Consider the following 25315-nt stretch of genomic DNA (forward strand, 5'->3'; position numbering starts at 1 on the left):
AAAAAGCAATAAATTAGAAATAAATAATAAAAAGCAAATGCAGGAGACCAAAAGAATCTTAACTATAATTTAAATAACATAACAGCAGTAATTTTAGCTTCAAAATAGTGCATCAATGTTTTAACACTTACATATAAATACACTTAGGTCCTCCTGATTTGGGTAATATTTGGGAATCCCTTAAGAGTAAAAAAGGTGCCCAGGTAATGGTTCACCCAGTAGAGGGTATGTTACCATGTGTGAGAACCCTGGTTCAAGTCCCCAGTGCACACTTCAGAGAAGCTTCACAGTTTGAGGGGGAGGGGAGGGTGAGCAGTACTGCAAATGTCTCTCTATCCCTCTTTCTGCCTCTCTACTTCTCTTTGCCTGTATCAGAAAAAGATGAATGTTAACCAAAAAAAAAAAGAAAGGAAGGAAGGAAGGAAGAAAGGAAGAAAGAAAGGAAGAAAGAAAGGAAGAAAGGAAGGAAGGAAGGAAGGAAGGAAGAAAGAAAGAAAGAAAGAAAGAAAGAAAGAAAGAAAGAAAGAAAGAAAGAAAGAAAGAAAGAAAGAAAGATTGCCCCCTGGAACAATGGAGCTGTGTGCAGGCACCAAGCCTCAGCAGTAACCCTAATTGGAGAAGAAAAAAAAAAAGGTGGGGGGAGGCTGGGGAAACAGCATAATGGTATACAAAACACTTTCATGCCTGGGACTCTGAGGTTCCAGGTTTAATCCAGCACCACCATAAAACAGAGTTGAGCAGTACTCTAGTCTTTCTCTCTCTGTATCTTTATCTTTTCTCTGTATCTCTCACTAAAATAACATTAAAATTATGAAGAAGAAAAAGAGATGGTACCTCAATAGGCATAAATTACTCATTCATCAGACACAGGCTACAAAGATAACCCATCCCCTCTGGAATTTACATTCTAATGGGAGAGTAAGACAAAAAAGGCTGAGGAAGGGGTGGGGGGAGAAGACAGAGACAGAGAGGAGAGATAAGACAAATAGATCGATGGGAAGGTGGGGCGTCCTAAGGGGAAAACTAAGCGCTGACCTTGAAGAGTGTGCCAGGTCAAGGGTTTTTTAAAAAATATTTATTTATTTACTTACTTACTTACTTACTTACTTACTTACTTATTTACATGAGAAAGAAGGAAAAACCCACAACTTCACTCTGGCACATGCAGTGCTGGGAATTGAACTCAGAACCTCATGCTTGAGAGTCCAGTACTTTATCCACTGGGTCAAGATTTGTAATTTTTATTATTACTACTATTTATTATTAGTGATTCAACAGTTGATTACAAAATTATAAGATTTCAGGATTATAGTTTTATACCTAAATATGGTCAGTGTAAGTCACCACACCCACCACCAGTCTCACAGTCTGAGACAGTTTGGCTACCATTTTTCTTTGAAAATTCAGTTGCTTTAATTATGTGTTCTGCATATGAGCAAAAACCATTCAGTAACTGTATTTCACATCATTACTCATTTCACATAGTATAATTACCTCCAATTCCATCCATTTCATCCCAAATGGTATAATCTCATCCTATTGAACTTTGGACTAGTGTTCCATTAACTTCTTTATCTAGTAATCTGTTGTTGGGTATTTAGGTTGCTTCCATATGGAGTATAATATATCCTCTTTTTTTTTTCTTTTTTGTCACAACGTCTTTGACTATTTGTGGTTATTTTGTAGTTCCACAAAAATTTTAGAACTGTTTGTTCTATTTCCTTGAAGAATGCTGTTAGGGTTTTAATAGGGATTATATTGAACCTATACATTACTTTAGGTAGGAAGCCCACTTTCTTCCAATCCATTAACAGGTGATATTCCATTTCTTTTTATCTCTCTTTTAACAATGTCCTCTTTTTTTCTTTTTTTATATATTTATTTATTTTCCCTTTTGTTGCCCTTGTTTTTCATTGTTATATTGTTGTTATTATTGATGTCATTGTTGTTAGATAGGACAGAGAGAAATGGAGAGAGGAAGGGAAGACAGAGAGAGGGAAAGACACCTGCAGACCTGCTTCACCGCCTGTGAAGCGACTCCCCTGCAGGTAGGGAGCCGGGGGCTTGACCTGGGACTCTTATGCTGGTCCTTGCACTTTGCACCATGTGGCTTAACCCGCTGCACTACTGCCGGACTCCCAGTGTCCTCTTTTTTTCATGGGAGAGGTCTTTCACCTCGTCTGTTAGATCTACTCCAGAGTATTTTATCTTTGTGGTTTAATTGTAAATGGAGTTGCTTTTTTCATTTTCCTCCCATCTGACTCATAGTTCCTATAAATAAATGCCATAGATTTATGTATGTTTATATATATTCTGTCACTTCACTGAACTCATTGTTAATTTCTTTTAGTCAAGTCTTGAGGATTTTCTACATGTATTATCATGTCGTCTGCAAACAGTAATAGCTTAAACTCTTCCTTTCTAGTTTATATTATTTTTCTTTTAAATATTTTTTAATATTTATTTCCTTTTTGTTGCCCTTGTTTTATTGTTGTTGTATTATTGTTGTTGTTACTGATGTCATCGTTGCTGGATAGGACAGAGAGAAATTGAGAGAGGAGGGGAAGATGGGAGAGAGAAAGATAGACACCTGCAGACCTGCTTCACCACTTGTGAATCAACTCCCCTGCAGATGGGAAGCCGGGGGCTCAAACCCAGATCCTCACGCCAGTCCTTGTGCTTTGCGCCACATGCACTTAACCCACTGTGCTACCACCCGACTCCCTCCAGTTTGTATTCTTTCAATATCTGGTTCTTGTCTGATTGCACTGCTAAGAACTTCTAAGACATGGGGACAGTAGGGGTGAGAGTAGATTCTTAGCCAGTTCCAGATTTTAGGGGGAAAACTTTCAGATTTTCACAACTGAATATAATACTAGCCTTTATCAAGTTAAATAATGTTCCTTTTGGGCACATGGCAGGTTAAGTGCAGATTTGAAAAGATGACGTATTTGTTCTGAATGTTGTGTGAAATACTGAGGAGTCTATGAGGTGGAGAAAGACATGGTAGAGAATTCTTTAGAACAGAACATATGTTCTCAGGTTTGGATCATGGAGCTATTTTTATCTGTAGAGCTTGAGGTCCATGACTTTTCTTTTAGCCTCATCTGAATTTAGCAGAAACAGAAAAATGTCTAGCCCAGGGCTGGAGTCAGGCTCTGAGGATTTGTTTCCAGACCCTGTTTTCCTGGCCATCACTCATTTCCTGGGCCTCCAACAGGGAACCCTGGACTCTTTTTGTTGGGGGAAGTTTGCTGACAAACACATTCATGGCTGCTTTTCTACTGGTGCCACAGGAAATTCCACACCACAAGTGTTACTGCTTCTCCCTACCCCAAGCATGTCATCACTGTGACTCAGTGTGACATTTGCCAAGGTCTGGCATCTATTTTTAGTTTTTGTTAATATTTTAGACGCATACTTGATCATGAGGAATGATTGTTTCTACTCAAACTTTTTATTTTTGCTACCAGGATTATTGCTGGGACTCAGTGTCAACACAGTCCCACCACTCCTAGAGGCCATTTTTTTCTTACAGAGGGTGAGAAACAGAGAGTGGGAGAGATAGAGAAAAGAAGAAACATCTATAGCCCTACTCAACCATTCACAAAGCTCACACCATCAAGGGGGAAAGGGGCTTGAATCCATGTCCTTGTGTATGGTAATGTGTACTCCATAGGGTAAGCCAACACCCAGGCCCCCTACCCAAACTTTAAACCTGTCTAGATTTTTTAATGAAAAGCAAAAGATAAATAAATAAATAAATAAATAAATAAATAATAACTGGTTGGGAGAAGAGTGATTTTACTTGCCATGTACACCAAACCATAATTATAAAACATTTCACAGAACATTCTGCAGATGTTGGAATGTAGGGATTAATCAGAGAAAAGATTTATTTCTTATTCTTTTTAGGTCATAGTAATGTCAATACTAATACAAAGTACATTTTTGGATGCTCCCTATAAATTATTCATTTTCTTCTCACATAAACTCTAGGAGGTAGAAGTTATCATCTCATTTTATGGGAGAGAAGCTCAAGGCACAAGTGGTTAATAACCTACTCATACTCGTATAGCAAGTATGGTAGCTAGTCTAAGATACCTCTTCCTTTCACCACTGTGAACCATGCCTCTCAGTTTCTATGCCTTACACAGGCTCTTCCCAGTAAGTCTAGCGTGGCCTTCCAACTCATTTTTTGATTAGTGGGGTTCTGTAGAAGGTACAATTCATGACCTTCCAAGTCTTAAAGTCTGCAGAAGCCCTAGAGACTCCAACTAGATTTTTTGGCATGTTTGTTCTAGGGATGCCAGCTACCATCTTAAAAAGCTCCCATGCCAAAATGTTATGCATTTACTGTTATATTTACTGTTGACTGTAAAACATTAATACCCCAATAAAGAAATTTGAAAAACGAATTAAAAGCCCCCCCCCCCAGGCCTGGCACAGCAGGTTAAGCGCACATGGTGCCAAGCACAAGGACTAGCGAAAGGATCCTGGTTCAAGCCCCTGGTTCCAGCTCTATAATAACTTTGAGATAGTGTTTTTTCCCAGAGTCTCATTTGTTGTTTCTGTATTTCTGATGACAATTCTTTCAAACTCTTTACTCACTCCTGTGATTATTTCCTTAGTGTTTGGATGTTGACCTCATTATTTTGTGCTTCACCCTTCAGAGGGTTTTTTGCTGGACTCTTGTCCTGGTTCATTTCTCCAATATTTCTTCTTGTTGGTTTAACCATTTTATATATTATGTTATGAGTTCCCTCTCTCAGTACTTCTCAAATTACTGATCACTGTTGCCTGGATTGACTTGTGTCTAAGTAAGGTAATTAAAGGGTTCACAGTTGTGGAAGTTAACAGTTGTTTCAATAGTATTTTAATCCCTGATTTGGAGCTCAGTGGCTTAAAAGCCTCTTTTGTGGTTTTTTTCTTCCCTGTATGGGAGCCTGAGGGGTTTTAAACTGTAAGTAGGCTTCTTAGCTTAATCACTGACTCCTGACCAGGAGATAAACAGGGTGTGGCAGAAATAATCCAGTGGTTATTCAAAGAGACTTTCACAGCCCCACTGCAATGCCACTCACTGGTGATTTGGTGGGTTCCTCAAGTCGTTCTAGTCCTGTCTTGTTTCGGTCCCAGGTGGTCTCCTTTGGTATTCCTAGTTGATCCGGGAGAGCTATTATTTTTTGTTTTTTGCCTCCAGGGTTATTGCTAGGGCTCAGTGCCTGTACTACAAATCCACTGCTCCTGGATGCCATTTTTTCCATTTTGTTGCCCTTGTTTATCATTGTTATTGCTGTTGGATAGGACAGAGAAATCGAGAGAGGAGGGGAAGACAGAGAGGGGAAGAGAAAGACAGATACCTGCAGACCTGCTTTACCACTTGTGAAGCCACCCCCCCCCCCGCAGGTGGGGAGCCAGGGGCTTGAACCTGGATCCTTGTGCTTCACCATGTGCACTTAGCCCCCTGAGCTACCCAAGTGCCCCAAGAGATATTTTAATGATCCTTCTTTACTTTTTCCTAAAATCCTTTCCATGGGCACAGGCAGAAGAGAGCAGCATTTCTTATGCTCTGTTAGATGTTCCCAAGGCCAAAGCAATGGCTGATGTAACTAATTTGGGACACTTTTTCATTCAGATTGAGTGGTGCCATGACACCTCCTATGTGGTACCAGTCCTCAGTCCTGAACTTCACACTGGCTACAACACAGACAACATTCAAACTGGCTACAACATAGTTCAAGTTCACTTTGGGAGGTCTTTTTGAGTTTGTGGGTATCCTGTCTTTCATCTGGTTAGGGGGTGGCAGAATGCATGGGGGGGCAGTAGGAAGACTCAGTACTACCACACACACCCCCGATTCTTCAGTGTAGGGAACCTCTTACATGAAAGACCTACACCAGCAACTTTTGAGCCCCTTCACACATCCCTGACTCTGTGCTGGAGGTCAGAAAATCACCTGTTGAGGTCTTGGAAGGCTGTGAGTCACTGTTCAGACTTCTATGCCTAATTTACAGTCTCAGATTCCAGGGCAGCAAGGGAGTGAGAAGGGTGAGAGCAGGAGTTGTCTGGAAGTAAAGAGAAAGCCACCAGTTGCCAAACACACAGAAATTAAGTGGGAGACCCAGCGAAGGGCTATTCCTGCCCTACCAGATGGAGAATACCTATGGATGCCTGTAAAGATAATTCTGGACAATCAGGAAAAGGCTAAAGGTGATAATCCACCAATGGCTTTCTGTCTCTTGCAGAATAAGATCTGCATGTTTCCCCAAACCCAAGAGCTCACACCAGCAGGCACACTGACTTCAGTGTCATCTACTTCTTGTTACTCACTGGTCTCTATCTTTCCCTGCACCTGTCAGGTCTTACCTGCTTTTGGTTTTGCCAGTGAAGTTCCTTCCACCTGCCTCAACCTCCTTCCCCCACCCCAGACCTCTACTAGGCTAGTACCTCTGTTATTCACATCTGAACATGACTTCTACCACAGCAGACAGACTCATAACCCATTGAAAGTAGGAATAGCCATGAGATGCTCTAAGAGGTTTATCTTGTTGCTGTCATAAGTTTTAATAACCAAGCTATTAACCAAGCATCCAGGAAGAGGTGGCTGTTGGTGGCTATTGCAAGAAAACTTCCTTTCCTTTCCCACTCTCCTTTGAAAAATAATGAAGGGCAGTGTGTCCTGTTCTCCCAATAATCACAAAAGAAGAACCTACACGTGTTCATGGGGAAAAAATGCTGATTACATGGAAACTGGGTTCTGGTGCTATCCTATGTGTGTATGCTCCTGCATGCACATGTCTGTGTAGGGGTGAGAGTGAGATGGGGGGGTGGGGGCCGCTTTTTTTTTTTTTTTTTTTTGCCTCCAGGGTTATCACTGGGGCTTGGTGCCTGCACTACAAATCTACTGCTCCTGGAGGCTATTTTTCCCCTTTTGTTGCACTTGTTGTTTATTGTTGCTGTTGTTGTTGTTGTTGCTGTTGTTGTTGGATAGGATAAAGAAATCAAGAGAAGAGGGGAAGACAGAGAAGGGGAGAGAAAGATAGACACCTGCAGCCCTGCTTCACTGCCTGCCAAGTTACCCACCTGCAGGTGTAGCTGAACAAGCTAAAACAGTATCAGAACAGAGTAACAAAATAGATGAACTCCAGAAAACAGTAGAGGGCAGAGAGAATAGAATCAATGAGGCTGAAGACAGAATTAGCAAGATCGAGGATAAATTAGAGACAACTAAAAAAGTAGATCTCAAAAAGAGATTAAGAGATACTGAAAACAACAACAGAGACCTATGGGATGACTTCAAAAGAAACAATATATGCATTATTGGCTTACCAGAGGAAGAAAGAGAGGGAGAGGAAGAATGCATTCTTCAGGCCATAATAGATGAAAACTTTTCTAGTCTAGACAACATCAAAGACATAAAGGTTCAAGAATTCCAGAAGGTCCCAAACAGAATTAACCCAGACCTAAAGACACCAAGACATATCATACTTAGAATGGAAAGGAATAAGGATAAAGAAAGGATCCTGAAGGCTGCAAGAGAAAAACAGAGTCACCGACAGAGGAAAACCCATAAGATTAGCAGCAGACTTCTACACACAAACACTACAGGCCCGAAGAGAATGGCAAGATATCTATCGCGTGCTCAATGAGAAAGGCTTTCAACCAAGAAGACTATATCCTGCTATACTGTCATTCAGACTAGATGGAAGCATCAAAACATTCTCAGACAAGCAACAGTGGAAGGAAGCAACTATCACTAAGCCTGTCCTGAAAGAAGTTCTGAAAAGTCTCCTATAAACAGTCAGACCACCATAAATAGGCCATCTATCAGAACACTCTAAAACTCTACAAGAATGGCATTAAAATATCTTCAATCTTTGATATCAATAAATGTCAATGGCCTGAATTCACCTATTAAAAGACACAGAGTAGGAAGATGGATCAGAAAACACAACCCAGCAATATGCTGTCTACAGGAAACCCACCTAACTCAACAAGACAAAAACAAACACAGACTCAAAGTGAAAGGATGGAAAACTATCATACAGGCCAATAGCCCACAAAAAAGGGCAGAAACAGCTATTCTCATATCTGACACAATAGAGTTTAAAATAGATAAGATTAAAAAAGATAGGAATGGACACTACTTAATGCTCAGAGGATCAGTCAATCAAGAGGACTTAATTATTAACATCTATGCACCCAATGAGAAGCCATCTAAATACATCAAACGTCTACTGAAAGAGCTACAGCAATATATTAACAGCAACACAGTCATAGTAGGGGACTTCAACACCCCACTCTCTCAACTTGACAGATCATCCAGACAGAAAATCAATAAAGACATAAGGGAGCTAAATAAAGAGATAGATAGACTAGAACTATTGGACATTTTCAGAATCATTCATCCCAAGAAACTGGAATACACATTCTACTCAAGTCCACATGGGTCATTCTCAAGGATAGACTATATGTTGGGCCACAAAAACAGCATCAGCAAATTCAAGAGCATTGAAATCATCCCAAGCATCTTCTCAGACCACAGTGGAATTAAACTAACACTTAAAAATCAACAAAAGAATAGTAATAGTCCCCAAATGTGGAAGATCAACAGTACACTACTTAACAACGTCTGGGTCAAAGAGGAAATAAAGGAAGAAGTCAAAATGTCTTGAGAGTTCAATGAAAATGAAGACACAAGCTATCAAAATATTAGGGACACAGCTAAGACAGTACTGACAGGGAAGTTCATAGCTATACAAGCACACATTAGGAAACAAGAAAAAGCACAAATAAACAGCCTGATTGCACATCTTAAAGACCTAGAAGAAGAAGAAGAACAAAGGAATCCTAAAGCAACCAGAAGGACAGAAATCACTAAAGTTAGAGCAGAAATTAATAACATTGAAAATAAGAAAGCTGGGGGCCAGGCGGTAGCACAGCGGGTTAAGCGCAGATGGCACAAAGCGCAAGGACCAGCACAGGTATCCCAGTTCAAGCCTCCAGCTCCCCACCTACAGGGGAGTCACTTCACAAGCAATGAAGCAGGTCTGCAGGTGTCTATCTTTCTCTCCACCTCTCTGTCTTCCCCTCCTCTCTCCATTTCTCTCTGTCCTATCCAACAATGATGACATCAGTAACTACAACAATAAAACAACAAGGGCAACAAAGAGAATGAATAAATATTTACCAAAAAAAGAATGAAAATAAAGTTGTACAAAAGATCAACAAAAGTAAATGCTGGTTCTTCAAAAGAGTGAACAAAATCAATAGATTGTCAGACAGACTCACACACAAAAAAAAAAGGTGCGAGAGACACATAAATCAGAAAGTAAATGAAAGAGAAGGTATCACAACAGACACCGCAGAAATACAACATATCATGAGGCTTCTATGAACAACTATATGCCACCAAGCTAGAGAACCTGGAAGAAATGGATGATTTCCTAGATACCTACAAACTTCCAAAATTAAGTAAAGAGGAACTAGATAACATGAAAAGGCCCATCACAGCTAATGAAATTGAAACAGTTATCAAAATCTCCCCAAAAATAAAAGTCCTGGACCAGATGGTTTTACAAATGAATTCTAAAAAACCTTCAAAGAAGAACTAATACCTCTACTTTTAAAACTCTTCCAGAAGACTGAAGTCACAGAAATACTCCCTTCTGGCTTCTATGAAGCCAACATCACTTTGATACCAAAAGCAGACAGGGACACAACCAAAAGGGACACAACCAAAAAAGAAAACTACAGACCAATATCTCTGATGAACATAGATGCTAAAATATTGAACAAAATTCTGTTCAACCGGATACAGCAGTATATTAAAAAGATTGTTCATCATGTCCAAGTGGGGTTTATCCCAGGCATGCAAGGTTGGTTTAATATATGTAAATCAATCAATGTGATCCACTACATCAACAAAAGCAAGACCAAAAACCACATGGTCATATCAATAGATGCAGAGAAAGCCTTTGACAAAATACAGCATCCCTTTATGATCAAAACACTACAAAAAATGGGAATAGATGGAAAATTCCTGAAGATAGTGGAGTCTATATATAGCAAACCTACAGCCAACATCATACTCAATGGTGAAAAACTGGAAGCATTTCCACTCAGATCAGGTACTAAACAGGGATGCCCACTATCTCCATTAATATTCAACATAGTGATGGAAGCTCTTGCCATAGCAATCAGGCAGGACCAAGGAATTAAAGGGATACAGATTGGAAGAGAAGAAGTCAAACTCTCCCTATATGTAGATGACATGATAGTACACATAGAAAATAGTACACATAGATAGTACACATAGGATCCAGCAAGAAGCTTTTGGAAATCATCAGGTAATACAGTAAGGTGTCAGGCTACAAAATTAACATTCAAAAGTCAGTGGCATTCCTCTGTGCAAATACTAAGTTAGAAGAAGTTGAAATCCAGAAGTCAATTCCTTGTACTGTACCAACAAAAACAATAAAATATGTAGGAGTAAACCTAACCAAAGTGAAAGACTTGTATACAGAAAATAATGAGTCATTACTCAAGGAAATTGAAAAAGACACAAAGAAGTGGAAATATATTCCATGTTCATGGGTTGGAAGAATTAACATCATCAAAATGAATATACTACCCAGAGCCATCTACAAATTTAATGCTATCCCCATCAAGATCCCAACCACATTTTTTAGGAGAATAGAACAAATGCTACAAATGTTTATCTGGAACCAGAAATGACCTAGAATTGCCAAAACAATCTGGAGAAGAAAGAACAGAACTGGAGGCATCACATTCCCAGATCTCAAATTGTACTATAGGGCCATTGTCATCAAAACTGCTTGGTACTGGAACATGAATAGACATACTGACCAGTGGAATAGAATTGAGAGCCCAGATGTAAGCACCCACTCCTATGGATATCTAATCTTTGACAAAGGTACCCCGACTATTAAATGGGGAAAGCAGAGTCTCTTCAACAAATGGAGTTGGAAAAAATGAGTTGAAACATGCAGAAGAATGAAACTGAGCCACTATATTTCACCAAATACAAAAGTAAATTCCAAGTGGATCAAGGACTTGAATGTTAGACCACAAACTACCAGATACTTAGAGGAAAATATCGGCAGAACTCTTTTCCGCATAAGTTTTAAAGACATCTTCAATGAAATGAACCCAATTACAAGGAAGACTAAGGCAAGTATAAACCTATGGGACTACATCAAATTAAAAAGCTTCTGCACAGCTATAGAAACTACTACCCAAACCAAGAAACCCCTCACAGAATGGCAGGAGATCTTTACATGCCATACATCAGACAAGAGTTTAATAACCAAACTCAACAACAAGACAACAAATAACCCCATCCAAAAATGGGGGGAGGACATGGACAGAATATTCACCACAGAAGAGATCCAAAAGGCTGAGAAACACATGAAAAAATGCTCCAAGTCTCTGATTGTCAGAGAAATGCAAGTAAAGACAACAATGAGATACCACTTCACTCCTGTATGAGAATGTCATACATCAGAAAAGTTAGCAGCAGCAAATGCTGCAGACGTTGTGGGGTCAAAGAAACCCTCCTACACTGCTGGTGGGAATGTCAATTGGTCCAACCTCTGTCTGGAGAACTCTCAGAAGGCTAGAAATGGACCTACCCTATGACCCTGCAATTCCTCTCCTGGGGATATATCCTAAGGAACCCAACACACCCATCCAAATAGATCTGTGTACACATATGTTCTTGGCAGCACAATTTGTAATACTATTCAGCTATAAAAAATGGTGACTTCACTGTTTTCAGCCGATCTTGGATGGACCTTGAAAAATTCATGTTAAGTGAAATCAGTCAGAAACAGAAGGATGAATATGGGATGATCTCACTCTTAGGCAGAAGTTGAAAAACAAGATCAGAAAACACAAGTAGAACCTGAAATGGAATTGGTGTATTGCACCAAAGTAAAAGACTCTGGGGTGGGTGGGTGGGGAGAATACAGATCCAAGAAGAATGACAGAGGACCTAGTGGGGGTTGTATTGTTATATGGAAAACTGGGAAATGTTATGCATGTACAAACTATTGTATTTAGTGTTGATTGTATAACATTAATTCCCCAATAAAGATATTAAAAATAATAATATATACATAGATATATATGTAATCATTTACATATTCAAATATCTAACTACTTCATTGCTTTTATTGGAACACAGCCTCAATTCCTATGTTTTTGTAGCTAAAGCCCTCCCCTGCCAAAAAATGATTGTGCACAACTGGGGTCCCAGACAATTTTAAGTGGAACGAACATTTATAAGTGAAGAATTCTTGGTAGAAAAGGAGCCAAGAACACAAACTGACACATTTTTCCTTTTGCCACTAGGATTATCACTTGGACTCAGTACCTGCACAAAACATCTTTTTTTTTTTTTTTTTAGCAATTTAATATTGATTTACAAAATTGCATGTCAACAAAGGTACATTTCCACACCATTCACACCACCAGAGTTCCGAATCCCTGACCCTTCATTGCAATTCATCATGGTTCTCCCAAGGTTGCAGGCTGGGTTAACTGTCATCTCTACAACTGTCTACATTTGTACATAATTGACTCCCCCCCTTTTCTTCCAGGTCCAGTCCTCTCTTCACCTCCAAGCCATACACAATCCTACTACTACATCCAAATATCTCTCCCCTTTTCATCCTCTCTCTCTGGGGACTAATGGAACTTAAGTTCAGAGCCCTCTTACCTTCCTCCTACCACTTCTCCCCCAGTGGGAGTATGGATCAGAGCTGTTTTTGGGGTGCAGAAGGTAGGAATTCTGGCTTCCATAATTGCTTCTCCTCTGGACATGGACATTGGCAGGTTGATCCATACCCTCAGTCTATCTCTATCTTTCCCTAGTGGGTTAGCGCTCTGGAAAGGTGAGGTTCCAGGGCATTTTGGTGAGGTCATCTGCCCAGAGAAGTCAGGATGGAATCATGGTAGTATCTGCAAATTGGTGTCTGGAGGATAGCAGGACAAAAAGTGAGACAAAATGGTTAATCAACAGGAACCAAAAAAGTTAGAAACAGAGCAGGTAAGACTAGGGATCTTAGGGTGGAAGGAAGCTGGATGTCCACTATAGGCATATTTCTATTTTTGCTTGAGTTTGATATCATAAAGTTGAATAAAAACACTGTCTGAGAAAATGGTTTCAGAGCAGAGAAAAGGGCTAGAAAGTTGGATTATGGCAGGGAGTAGCTTCCATTCTTGAAAATATTTTGTGGATAGAATTAACTATTTACTTCCATCCACCCTATCTAGGGCCCACATGTATACTTATATTTAGCACCAGAGCCTGTGTAATCACTAAGTCCCTATTGGTCTGAGCTCTAAGCTCATGGTCACAGCTGGGAACAGTACACTACACTCATTTCAGGACCAATCTTCCTCAAGTGGCAGGGCAGGATACCCCAGCCTCCTTTCATAGACTGGGGCAGCCCCTACCATAACTGCTCTATGGTGAGGGCAAGTTCCTAGGAAGGCCCACAAGAGGGCTTGTGATGATATTCCCATAGAAGTGACCAGAGAGGGATCCATTAGAGGTCTAGATCCATCATATTTGTGTGGGAATCCAAGGATTTCCACACTAGGGTGCCAGATGATGAGGTGGTGTGACATTGACAAAAAGGGCTGTTGTTTTTTTTTTCTTTTAATTTTTATTTATAAAAAGGAAACACTGACAAAAACCATACAATAGGGAGTCGGGCAGTGGCGCAGCGGGTTAAGCGCACGTGGCGCAAATCGCCAGGACCTGCGTAAGGATCACGGTTCGAGCCCCCGGCTCCCCCACCTGCAGGGGAGTCGCTTCACAAGTGGTGAAGCAGGTCTGCAGGTGTCTGTCTTTCTCTCCTCTCTGTCTTCCCCTCCTCTCTCCATTTCTCTCTGCCCTATCCAACAACAACGACATTAATAACCACAACAATGTTAAACAACAAGGGCAACAAAAAGGAAAATAAATAAATAAAAAAATATTAAAAAACCATACAATAAGAAGGGTACAACTCCACACAATTCCCACCACCAGAACGTCACATCCCATCCCCTCCCCTGACAGCTTTCCTATTCTTTATCCCTCTCGGAGTATGGACCCAGGATTACTGTGGGGTGCAAAAGATGGAAGGTCTGGCTTCTGTAATTGCTTCCCCACAGAACATGAGCATTGACAGGTCAGTACATATTCCCAGCCTGTCTTTTTCCCTGGTGGGGTAGAGCTCTGGGGAAGTGGGGCTCCAGGATATGTCTGCCCAGGGAAGTCCGGTTGGCATCATGGTAGCATCTGGAACCTGGCGGCTGTAAGAAGAGTTAACATATAAAGCCAAACAAGTTGTTGACTAATCATGAACCTAAAGGCTGGACTAATTCAGATGACGACTTGGGGGGGTCTCTGTTTTATAGATAACTAGTAGGCCTATTTTAGTTATATTCCAAAGGGCCCAAGACTATACTAGTTTTGGGTTTTTTTGTTCTGTTTTTTTGTTTTTTTCTGAGCTTGACATCTTATATGCAGGTGGATCCAAGCTCTTGTCTGGGGAGATGATGTCATGGCTGGAAAATGGACCAGAAAGCTGGATCAGGGAAGAAAGTAGCTCCCAAATATGGGAAAGGTGTATAAATATTGTTGACTGTAAACCCCATCAATTTGATCTGATCTGGGACCCATATTCCGCTTAGGAGCCTAGGTGACATTTGCATCCCTGTAGATCTGAGCTCACATTCTGTGGTCATGAGTAGGAACATTCCAAGCAGTTTCAGTATCAGGACCCATCTTCCTCAGGTGTAGCATAGAGTATGTTGTCCAGCTTCACTTCGGAGGTTTGCATATTCTCTACTGTTGTTGATCCAAGTTAAGAGCAAGGTCCTATGGGGACCCACAGAGGGGTTTATTGTGTTGTTCCTGATAGAGATGACCAGTGATAATGGAGAGAGGGATTTATTCAAGGTTAAGAAAAAAAAAAAAAAGAACAAAAAGAAAGAAATAACTACCTCTGAGTAATGCCTTGGCTATAGCAGTAGGTAAATTGGACTTAGGAACTGGTCTTTGTGATTCGCCATTGGTCATAAGCTCTGGGGTGTTTAAAAGGATGAACAAGGCAGGATAGAGGGGCTCAGGTCAAAAGTTGTTGTCATTTCCTCTACTGATGCCAAAGTTGTCATCCTCTTTTGAAAACTATGTATTGAAGAAATATTGTCCTTTTGCCCTGCTGAACCACCACATGACCAGCTGCATTGTTAAAGTTAAAGCCTTGTTTGTGAATACTTGGCTTCCTTACACTTGGGTGGAGTCTGTATACCATTGGCATTTTGCCTAAAGAGAAAAGTACAGTACAAGTACAAACCATCTGATTTATAGACATATTGTATGAGATGTTCTCACCTCATGGGTAGACAAAATCCACTTGAAAAATGAGGAATGGGCTGTTTCCATCTGCGTGATAATCAGTTCCCGGAGTCTGTGAAGTATAATATTAGAATATGAAGTCTGGTGACCTCTTCAAGCATTCTTAAAAGTCTCAAAATTTATATCTTTTCTTCTGGTTATTTCTTTCAGCACAAAGCTCTTAGAATTGGATGACATGGGGGAGTTGGGCTTTAGCGAAGTGGGTTAAGTGCAGGTAGTGCAAAGTGCAAGGACCAGCGTTAGGAGCCCTGGTTCCACACCTGCAGTTGAGTCGCTTCACAAGCAATGAAGCAGGTCTGCAGGTATAATCTTTCTCTCCCCCTCTGCTTCTCCTCTTCTCTGCATTTCTCTGTCCTATCCAACAACAACGACATCAATAACTACAATAAAGAAACAATGGTAATGAAAGGGAATAAATTAATTTAATTAAATTTAAAAAAATAATTGGGGGAGTCGGGCGGTAGCACAGCAGGTTAAGTACACATGGCGCCAAGTGCAAGAACCAGCATAAAGATCAAGCCCCCAGCTCCATACCTGCAGGGCAGTCACTTCACAAGTGGTGAAGCAGGTCTGCAGGTGTCTATCTTTCTCTCCCCCTCTCTGTCTTCCCTTCCTCTCTCCATTTCTCTCTGTCCTCTCCAACAATGACGACATCATCAACAACAATAACTACAACAATAAAACAAGGGCAACAAAAGGGAATAAATTAATAAATATTTTTTAAAAATTGGATGACAAGCAAGTTAGCTTTCAGAACAGTTAATTCCCCATGTAGGACCATTCAACTACTTTCAAGTCAGCCACGTGAGTTTAGTGGAATGAGTATGAGCAAATGAAACTAGTCACCTAACTCAAGTTGGACATGGCTAAGATCGACCCAGTCTGGAAAAGAGAAATTTCCCATGAGTGGTCATCCCACTTCCGTTTATCTTGCCCATCTCCAAAACTCTCTCCCTTTACACTGTCTGAACTGGAAGACGCTTTAAAGAGGGTTAAACCGGGAACGGCTGCTGGCTATGATAACATCACCCCAGAACTCATTCTTAACTTGGGCCCCGCAGCAAAGAAGTGGCTCACTACATTCCTGTCCCACATCTTGGAATCCGAATCTATGCCCAAAATTTGGCATCGTGCGAAGATAATAGCAGTTTTGAAACCAAAGAAAGACCCAACACTGGCCGCCAGCTATAGACCAATTTCTCTCCTCTCCGTGTGTTACAAACTCCTTGAGAGGCTGCTTCTGTCACGAATTTCTCCTCTTACAGAGAAATTCCTATCACCCGCCCAAGCTGGTTTCCTCCCAGGAAGATCTACCTGCGAACAAGCCCTGGCCCTCTCAACTTACATTGAAAATGGATTCCAGAAGAATTTAAAGACAGGTGCTGTCTTTGTTGATCTCACAGCAGCCTATGACACGGTCTGGCACTGTGGTCTCCTAGTCAAGATCTCAAGAGGCCTGCCTCCATGGGTGGCCAACACTATATCATTTCTTCTCCAAAACAGAAGATTCCGGGTGCATCTGGGTGACAAGTCTAGCAGATGGAGACTTGTCTCAAGTGGCCTCCCCCAGGGCTCTGTTCTGGCTCCTACGCTATTTAATATTTACATCAATGACCTCCCAGAAACTTCTTCAAGGAAGTTCATCTATGCCGATGACATCTGCTGTGCAACTCAGGCATCAAAGTTCGACATCTTCGAGGAAACACTCACAAAAGACATGTCGCTGATATGATTACTGTAAAAAAATGGCGACTAATCCCTAGCACTCAAAAACGGTATCATCTGTTTTCCATCTATACCATGCCTCGGCCTCGCGTGAGCTTAATGTGCAGCTTGATGATACGAGAATCCGGCATGAAGCCCAGTCAGTCTATCTTGGCGTTACTCTCGATCGCACTCTGTCATTTCACAAACATCTCATAAAAACTGCAGCAAAGGTGGGCGCGAGGAATAACATCATTGCAAGACTGGCCAGCTCCTCATGGGGCGCGAGCGCTTCCACACTACGATCATCATCTCTGGCATTATGCTATTCCACTGCAGAATACTGTGCCCCAGTATGGTTCCGTAGCCCCCATGTCCACTTGGTCGATTCCAAATTACATTCCTCCATGAGGATAATTTCTGGAACCATCCGTTCCACCCCGGTCCCATGGCTGCCAGTTCTTAGCAACATCGCCCCGCCAGATATTCGTCGGTATGCGGCATCATCTAAGTTCATTTCCCACGTCTACGCTCAACCGGACCTGCCAATATAGGCAGATATCTTCGCCCACCCTGTTCAACGCTTGACGTCTCGTCATCCAATCTGGTCTCCTACGCCTACACTGAACTTCTCTGTTCCAGACTCTTGGAAACAGAGTTGGCAGTCAACTGAGGTAAAGAATAAACACCTCATCACAGACCCCTGCAAGCGTCAACCTGGCTTTGACCTAGCAAGTTATGATTGGGCCCTCCTCAATCGCTATCGAACAGGCCATGGCCGGTGTGCCGCTATGTTCCATCGCTGGGGAGCCAGAGATGACCCGAACTGCCCCTGCGGCTACAGACAGACTATGACCCACATAGTCAACGACTGCCACCTCTCCAGATTCAAAGGAGGTCTCGAAAATTTACATCAGGCTCATCCTGACGCTGTTGACTGGCTACGGAAGAAGGGCAAATGCTAGAAGAAGAAGTGGAATGAGTATGATCAAATGAAACTTGCTGTGGCCAGGTAGTGGTATGCCTGATTGAGCATACATGTTACCATGCACAAGGACCCAGGTTCGAGGGGGAAACTTCATGAACAGTGAAGCAGGTCTGCAGGCATCTTTCTCTCTCACTCTGCACCCCCCCCCCAACTTCTCTGTCATAAAAAAAAAAAAGAAAATGCTTGCTGGGTTAGCAAGATAGCTCACTTGCATAGTGCATCTGCTTTTCTGTGTGCATGACCCAGGTTTGAATTCTGCCCCCACCACAATGGAAAAAGTGTTGATATTGTAGTCTCTCTCCCTCTCTCTCTCTCTCTCTCTCTCCACTTGAGAGGGAGAGAGAGAGAGCGCATACAAGGAAACCAAAGCATCACTCTGGCACATGCAATACCAAGGACCTAATTCAGGGCCTTGTACTTTAGAGTCCAACTCCTTATCTATTATACCACCTCCCAGGCTGCCTGTTTTACATTCTTATATTGACTCTGTTTTTACCAGGACTCTACCTGAACTGAACTATACTGATTTTCCTACAAATTTGACTTTTATTTTAGGAAGCATTATAATTCAAAACTATCAGATGTAACTATGACCTAAGATCTAAAAAGAGTCCTCAACTGTTATGTGGAAAAGTGAGAAATGTTATGCATGTACAAACTGTCAAATGTAAAACATTAGTCCCCCAATAAAGAAAATGTCAAATGTAAAACATTAGTCCCCCAATAAAGAAAAAAATAAGATAGTCCTCACTAATCTGATAGAGAAACTGAACCCCAGCAAAGTTAAATAGCTGAGAGTGACTCCAGGATTTGAAAACTTTTCTTGGTAGATGTTCACTAATTTCTTTTTCCAGCAGAGAACTTAAAATGCTATATAATGTTGTACTTTTTTTTTTCTTGGGGTTCATTCCTCTTTAAATGGACCTGTTTCTTAACCTAATTTTCTTTTTTTTTTTGTACTTCCCTTATACTCAACCTGGTTCTTATTCTTTTTTTTTTTTTTTTCCTCCAGGGTTATTGCTGGGCTCGGTGCCTGCACCATGAATCCACTGCTCCTGGAGGCCATTTTTTTTTCCCCCTTTTGTTGCCCTTGTTGTAGCTTCGTTGTGGTTATTATTATTGCCCTTGTTGATGCAATTCGTTGTTGGATAGGACAGAGAGAAATGGAGAGAGGAGGGGAAGACAGAGAGGAGGAGAGAAAGATAGACACCTGCAGACCTGCTTCACCGCCTGTGAAGCGACTCCCCTGCAGGTGGGGAGCCGGGGGCTCGAACCGGGATCCTTACGCCGGTTCCTGCGCTTTGCGCCACATGCGCTTAACCCACTGCGCCACCGCCCGACCCCCCTCTTAACCTAATTTTTAATCTGGGATAGAAAATGAAATAAAGCCCAATTTTCTCTTTGGCATGGTCACATGACCAGGAGCAGCAACAATATTCAGATTAAACACTCAAATAGAACCCCTCTCTTGGGAGTCGGGCAGTAGCGCAGCGGGTAAAGTACACATGGCGCAAAGCTCAAGGACTAGCGTAAGAATCCCAGTTCGAGCCCCTGGGTCCCCACCTGGAGGGGGAGTCACTTCACAGGCGATGAAGCAGGTCTGCAGGTGTCTCTTTCTCTCCCCCTCTCTGTCTTCCCCTCCTCTCTCCATTTCTCTCTGTCCTATCCAACAATGATGACATCAACAACAATAACTACAACAATGGAAACAAGGGCAACAAAAAGGGAATAAATAAATATTAAAAAAAAAAAAAGAACCTCTCTCTCCTCCTACCCCTGCTGTAACATGACACTGTGAGACCAGGGGTCTTCAGGGCCTCAAAGTCCCTACCCACCCCAACCTTATCTCCACAGCATCCGCCAGAGGAAGAAGAAATCAACTGTGAATTTGTTTATTTTTAAAACTGGGAAACAGACACAGGAAAACAAATTCACAGGGTTTTAGATTGAATTCCAAAGGGAGACAGGGCTGAGGAGAGAGGAAGTGGGCACAAACACTGTGTATATGTGTCCCTCCCTTCCTCCTTCCTTCTAACCTCCTTCCTTCTGAGAGAGAGAGGGAGAGGGAGAGAGACAGAGAGAGAAAAGAAAGAGGCCATTAGGAATGGTGGAGCTGCACAGATACTGAGATCCATCCAAGGATAGACTCAGACCTTAGTTCTAGCTCAGTTATTTACTACCCCCTCGGGCCAAACATGGTGAGGCTGGAGTTCTGCAACTACAAGAGTTTTCTTAGTCTGTTACAGTCTTCTCCAAGAGGAGACCACCCCCAGATGAAAATTCTGAGGATAATATACACTGAGCCTTCACATAAAGAGGTGAGTTGAGGCCAGATGGTGGCTCAGCCAGTAAACTGCCATGCTGCCATGCTCAGAGACCTAGATTCAAGTCCCCAATAGCAAGGAAGCTTAACAAACAGTGGAGCAGTGCTGCCATTGTCTCTTGTTTCTCTCCCTATTTCTCTGTCTCTCACCCTCTATCAAAAAGAAAGAAATAGGGGAGAAATTGGCCTCTAGGAATGGTGGAGCTATACAGACACTGTGCCAAAATGGAAGCCATAGTGGATGCCCCCTCTGAACTGCTGTGTTGGGTCTCCTGTGCAGGGTTTAGTAGCTGCACTCCCCATACCAAGCAGGAACCTGGACCAGTCTGGTCAGCTCTCTCCTCTATCTCCCTATTCCTCTTGATTTCTGGCTTTCTCTATCCAATAAATAAATAAAGATAATAAAAATAATTTTAAATTAAAAAAAAAAAAGCACAGGCTCTGAAAGTCCAACAGAATAGCTCACTTGGACAGTGCCCTGCTTTACCATCTGCACAACCCAGATTGGAGACTGGCCTCTACCACATTGAAGGAAGTTTCAGTGCTGTGATCTCTTTCACCCTCTGTTTCTATCTGAAAAACAAATAAGCATAAGCTTTGGGTTTAGAGTCACCCTGTGGTGTTAGTGATTCAATTTCTCTGAGCTTTTGTCTCCTCACCTGTAAAATGGGAATAGTAATAATAGGACTATTGTGATGGTAAAACTTTCAGGGTCACTGTAGGAAGGTTGAGTGAGTGTTCAGTGAATATTTGCAGTAGTCATCTATTTTTAGCTGCCATCCTGTACCCAGTCACAGTCACATTTTCAGAAACAGTCTTTTCCCACTTAACAAAGAAAACTCAGCCTGAAAACAACATGGGGACTCTGCACGTGTCTAGTTAAAGCTGTTATTGTTAAATAAAGTGACTGTTTTTGAAAATTATATATTTAATACCTGGGGATCTCAGCTCTCTGATGTTTATTTGAGATGACTGTACTTCCTGTAATTAGTAATGATCCCCTGTTTTTGTATGCTATGTTTTAGAAACTCAGTACTATTTAAACAACAAAACTTATAATTTATGAAAATTGGCTACTTTCCTGTTTCAAATGAGATCACTTCATTAAACCAGATATATTTTACTTATGTTATTGTGGGTAGAAAAAAAAACTTAACATATGTACCCTTAGTTGTTTTTAATTTGGTTTTTTTTAGTATTCAATTTTTTTCCTTTTTTTTTTTATTAGTGATTTAACAGTGATTGACAAGATTATGGGATAAGAAGGGTACAATTCCATACAATTCCCACCACCAGCATTCCATATCCCATCCCCTCTATTGGAAGTTACCCTATTTTTTTTTAATATTTATTTATTCCCTTTTTGTTGCCCTTGTTTTATTGTTGTAGTTATTATTGTTGTTGTTGGATAGGACAGAGAGAAATGGAGAGAGGAGGGGAAGACGGGGAGAGAAAGATAGCTACAGACCTGCTTCACCACCTGTGAAGCTACCCCTTGCAGATGGGGAGCTGGGGGCTCGAACCAAGATCCTTACACCAGTCCTTGCGCTTTACACCACCTGCGCTTAACCCACAGTGCTACAGCCTGACTCCCAGGAAGTTACCCTATTCTTTATCCTTCTAGGACCAAAGATCTTTAGAGGTGCATAAGGTGGGAGGTCTAGCTTCTCTGTTTCTCTGCTGGATATGGGCATTGACAGGTTGATCCATACCCCCAGCCTGTCTCTATCTTTCCATAGAGGAACAGAGCTCTGGGGAAGTGAGGTTCCGGGACACACTGGTGAGGTCATCTGCCCAGGGAAGTCAGATTGGCGTCATGGTAGCATCTACAACTTGATGACTAAAAATAATTTTTTTGACCATCAGGGTTATCACTGGAGCTCTGTACCTGCACAACTCCAACACTCCCAGTGGCCAGCACCTGGCCCCTAAGTAAATAAATCTTAGAGAGACATCACAGCACAAAAACTCTTAAATCTCTGAATATAGAACAGAATGTTAATAGCAGAGCTCTAGAAAGTATTTCTTTTCTATAACTGAATTTTTATGCCCATTGACTCCCTATCCCCTCCTCCATGGTCACTACAAACTCCATCCCACTCTGGTTCTATGAATGTAATTGTTTTAGATTGGTCAGAAGTGGATTCATTTTTGTCTTTGTGCTGTCTAGATGCATGTTTGCCTTTCTGTGATAACTTCTTTTACTTAATATATTTGTCCCATATCACAGAATTTCCCTTTTTAAGACTCAATAGTATTCTATTGTGTGCTTTCTTTTTCCATCCGTCAGGGCTGTTTCTACATCTTGGCAATGGCAAATGGTACTGCAATGAACATGGGAGGCCATTGTATCGTCAAAAACCTGATTTAAATTCTTGTGGATAAATACTCAGAGTATGATAGTTATGTTGGTTTTGTTTTCCTTGTTTGTGTGTAAGCCATTGAACACCTGCTATGTTTAGTGACAGGTTATACAGTGGTGACAGGAGTATCCACCCTCACAAAATGTGCTTTATAACTGCCAAATAGATCACTAGAGTATGCTCTGAAGGAAGAACTGTTGGTGCTGTAAGAACATATCACGGGGACTAGGCAGTAGTGCAGTGGGTTAAGCACACGGTGCAAAGTGCAAGGACCAGCTAAAGATCCCAGTTTGAGTTGTCATTTCCCCCACCCACTAATCCCCCCCGGTTCCCCACTGCGGGGGGGTTGCTTCATGAGCACTGAAGCAGGTCTGCAGGTGTCTCTCTTTCTCTCCCCCTCTCTCGATTTCTCTCTGCCCTATCCAACAATGACAGCAATAACAACAATAAACAAGGGCAACAAAAGAAAAAATGGCCCCCGGGAGCAGTAGGTTCATAGTGCAGGCACTGAGCACCAGCAATAACCCTGGAAGCAAAAAAAAAAAAAGAGAGAGAGAAAGAAAAAATAAATTAAAAATAACATATCACACAATAGCAACATGCTGTTCAGAGCTCTAAGGTTCCAGGGTGATTAGACTTACCCCCCACCAACACCTCAAGCTACCTTTCATCTGGTCTCATGGATGTGCTGTGGCAGACAACAGACATTTCCAGAGGAACTAGCAAGGAGACCCATTCTACTCAGATAGAGGGAAATAGGAGATTTAAAGTTTCAAGAGGGAAAGCTATAAGGGCATTCCAGATAGAAGGAAAAAATCTGGACAATGGGAAAGAAGCAGAAAAAATGCAGGGTGCTTTTGGGGAACTGAGGGAAGTCTAGTGCAGTGTATAGGGCTCAAGGTGAGGTTTAATAAGAATAGTAACAAAGGACTGAAGAGTACTAAAAGTTAATCATGGAGAATTTCTTCTAAAAAAAAAAAGTTTAATCTAGAAGCAGTCAGGACACTCACAGTTTGTGAGGCGATTGCTAAGTTCTCAGAAGATAACATGGCTCACTTATGGACTAAGTTGACAAGGAGCCTGGGGACAAAAAGAGCAGTTCAGGGGCATCTGGATGGACAACTAGGTACTTGAAGAGACACAAAGATGGATGTTTCACCTAGAGAGCCACTGATCAAGAAGCCAGTGCCACAAAGAGAGATCAACACAGGAGGTGTTGGGGAAGGGGTATGAAAGATGTGGCATGGAGCAGAAGCTTCTTGCTCCAGAAGGCAGGCTGGGCCTAGCCACATGGCAGAGTTCTGAGCAGTCTGTTGGACCCCAGCCTTGTCCACCCCAAGAATGGGACTTGGTGCATGGGAAGAGAGTTCAGTTCTGGTTGTCCCTTGTTACCTTGCATCCTTTGGTTGGTACAAATTTTGTTGAAAATTCATATAATTAGAAACTTCTAATTACATGAAGAAATTCAAGCTTTTTTTTTCCTTGTTCTATTAAAAATAGACAACCAAATTAGCCTCCCCAAGGGCCCCATCTCCGTATTGACCTGAGCCAGGGGGCCACTGTTCTAACCTCAAATGCCATTTCCTGGTGGGGCCCTGCTATAGGAGCTGCAGTTTCCATGAGAGTAGTGACAGGAAGTCCCTGATTAGGTGGAAGAGGCCCCTTCCTTCCTGCCCCTTCCTTTGTTGCCAGAACATGGAGCTAGTAATGCCAAGCTGGGATCTTCCACAGGACAAATTCTCCACCCATACCCACCCCCAGCTCCCAAAGATAGCTTTCAGGTTTTTTTCATTCTATACCAATTAAAATTACGTTTTAATTTCATTTTTTATAGGACATAGAGAAATTAGAAGGGAAGGGAAGATAGAGAGGAAGAGAGAAAGATAAGATAAACACTTGCAGACCTGCTTCACTACTTGTGAAGCAACCCCCCTGAAGATGGGGAGCCATGGGCTTGAACTAGGATCCTTGCATGGATCCTTGTGCTTCATTATTATTTATTGTATATAGACAGAAGTTGAGACGGAAGGGAGAGATAGGGAGAGAAAAGAGAGAAACCTGCAGTACCTATTCGCTGCTTGCAAAGCTTTTCCACCTGCAGATGAGAACTCGGGGCTTGAACCTGGCTCCTTGCGTGCAGTAATGTGTGCACTCAACCAGCTGCATCACTGCCCACCCTCATACCAATTAAAAGTACATTAGAAGCCGTTATATAATCAAACTGTCTGGAATTGAGCTAAAAATTTAAATATATTGATCATGTACTTTCCTACACACAAGTAGGAATATACATGTGTCTAATCACATATGTGTACACACATATTTTTAAACTACACCTAAACAAATATACACCTATGTACATACACAGAGTGATTTTATGTCCCACAAACCATGTTTCAGTTTACTTTGCTGGAACTGGTTCTTATAAATTCAGTGCCGGGCCAGCAAAATATTTCACTTAGGTAGTATGCTGTTTTGCTGTGTTTGCAGCCCAGGTTTGA

The 25315-nt window shown here is 41.7% G+C and overlaps 2 protein-coding genes across 3 annotated transcripts in view; one reads left to right on the top strand and one right to left on the bottom strand.

Moving 5' to 3' along the window:
• The window catches only part of EHD4 (EH domain containing 4), a 128768-nt gene that overhangs the window by 55301 nt on the left and 48152 nt on the right, over nucleotides 1-25315 (top strand). The gene's annotated exons all lie outside the window — the stretch shown is intronic.
• Nucleotides 1-25315, bottom strand: part of OIP5 (Opa interacting protein 5) — a 120506-nt gene that overhangs the window by 727 nt on the left and 94464 nt on the right. The gene's annotated exons all lie outside the window — the stretch shown is intronic.

This window comes from Erinaceus europaeus, chromosome 16, assembly GCF_950295315.1.
Source record: "Erinaceus europaeus chromosome 16, mEriEur2.1, whole genome shotgun sequence".
Lineage (NCBI taxonomy): Eukaryota > Metazoa > Chordata > Mammalia > Eulipotyphla > Erinaceidae > Erinaceus > Erinaceus europaeus.